The sequence below is a fragment of the Crotalus tigris genome, unplaced genomic scaffold, assembly GCF_016545835.1.
Source record: "Crotalus tigris isolate CLP2741 ecotype Arizona unplaced genomic scaffold, ASM1654583v1 scf7180000018371.15429387391:27106975, whole genome shotgun sequence".
Lineage (NCBI taxonomy): Eukaryota > Metazoa > Chordata > Lepidosauria > Squamata > Viperidae > Crotalus > Crotalus tigris.
Genome location: NW_024096970.1, coordinates 11,272,389 through 11,274,826, shown reverse-complemented (window position 1 = coordinate 11,274,826; position 2,438 = coordinate 11,272,389).

The following is a 2,438-nucleotide window of genomic DNA, read 5'->3' as shown; positions in this document are numbered from 1 at the left end:
TTGTTTGTGTTTCATGTATAACAGGCATGCCTTCAGATACCTAAAAGATCTTAAGCAACATATGTAGCATATTAATAGATATCATAAACCAAAGAGAGCCAGTGTGGTCTACTGGTTAAGGCACTAGAAAGCGGGAGACCATGAGTTCAAGTCCCATCTTAACCTGGAAACCAGCTGGTGACTTTGGACCAGTTACACTCTCTCATCCCAATCTACCTCACAGGGTTGTTTTTGCAGGGAAAATACAATGAGAAAGATGTGTTCACCGCCTTAGATTGCTTTTAAGCAGGATAAAAATAAACTTAAGTTGAGTCAGTATCATCCCATTCAGCTGATGCAAAATGCTAAGGCTTGGGGAGAGCATTATATTACAATTAGTTACATTTATGCTATACATTTATCGATTGTTACGTAAATCATTACTTGTTTGGCACATTTTCATGCTGTCTAGATTACCAAACCATAAACTAATAATAAAAGATGGGTTTCTTTAAAATTTGGCTACAAATCTTGGTTGTGTGACTTAGTGTATCAACAAAGTAACCATTGTAAATGATCATATTTAAATTTGAACACATAGTTCAAACTGAGTTATAAACACGCACAAGCAAGTATAGATACAAAAAAAAAATCAGTTAATTCCATGATACAGTAAGGGAAAAAAGTATTTGATCCCCTGCTGATTTTGTACATTTGCTCACTGACAAAGAAATGATCAGTCTATAATTTTAATTGTAAGTTTATTTTAACAGTGACAGAATAAAAAAAAATCCAGAAAAACACATTTCAAAATAGTTATAAATTGATTTGCATTTTAATGAGTGAAATAAGTATTTGATCCCCTATCAATCAGCAAGATTCCTGGCTCCCAGGTGTCTTTTATACAGGTAATGAGCTGAGATTAGGAGCACTCTCTTAATCAGATTCCAAACTCTCTTTGGCCAAGACCAAAGAGCTGTCCAAGGATGTCAGGGACAAGATTGTAGACCTACATAAGGCTCAAATGGGCTACAAGACTATCACCAAGCAGCTTGATGAGAAGGTGACAACAGTTGGTGTGATTATTTGCAAACGGAAGAAATACAAAATAACTCAATCTCCCTCAGTCTGGAGCTTCATGCAAGATCTCACCTTGTGGAGTTTCAATTATCATGAGAATAGTGAGGGGTCAGCCCAGAACTACACAGGAGGATCTTGTGAATGATCTCAAGGGAGCTGGGACCATAGTCACCAAGAAAACAATAACACTGCTGTGAAGGACTGAAATCCTATAGCACCCGCAAGGTCCCCCTGCTCAAGAAAGCACATGTACAGGCCCATCTGAAGTTCGCTAATGAACATCTGAATGATTCAGAGAACTGGGGGATGCTTTTTGTCATCAACTCAACTCGCCATGTTAGGAGGACGAATGCTGGAGGTAGAAACATTTTGCTTGGGGTGTTTTTCTGCTAAGGGGACAGGACAACTTCATCGCATCAAAGGGACAATGGATGGGGCCGTGTACTGTCAAATCTTGGGTAAGACCTTCCTTCAGTCAGGGCATTGAAAATGGGTCTTGGATGGGAATTCCAGAATGAGCATAAGGGCCTAGAGAGGCCAGACCTTAATCCCACAGAAAATCTGTGGAAGGAGCTGAAGGTTTGAGCTGCCAAACGTCAGCCTCAAAACCTTAATGACTTGGAGAGGATCTGCAAAGAGGAGTGAAACAAAATCCCTCCTGAGGTGTGCAAACCTGGTAGCCAACTACAAGAAACATTTGATCTCTGTGATTGCAACAAGGGTTTTGCCACCAAGTACTAAGTCATGCTTTGTGAAGGGGTCAAATACTTATTTCACTCATTAAAATGCAAATCAATTTATATTTTTTTTGAAATGAGTATTTCTGGATTTTTTTGTTATTCTGTTACTGTTAAAATAAACCTACCATTAAAATTATAGATTAGTCATTTCTTTGTCAGTGAGCAAATGTACAAAATCAGCAGGGGATTAAATATTTTTTTCTCCTCACTGTAAGTAAAAGATGCATTTATTTTGTAGCATGTGTTCTTGTTGCAAAAATAAAACTACAGATACTTTGTGAACCTTAATCTTCTGCAGTAGTTTTTTTCTGGTATCATACATTTCACAAGAATAATAAAATGAGTTCAGAGGCAGAAGCTTTGTCAGAAAAATATTTTATTACAGTTTACAATGGAAAGTAGAATTACTACACATATAAATCCATCTTTTCATTCAGTTATCAATCAGTTTTATATCCTACAAAGAAGATTGCAACCATGGTTGTTCTAAAATACTTTTTTAGAGTTTTTCTACCTTTAATTCAATAAGGACAAAAAAGCAGTATATAAACGAGCAAATTTGCAAACTACTGTACAGAGTTTAAGTTCAGGAAATTCTTGGATCTTTGAAGATACATTTCTCTTTGACAAGTCTTTCCA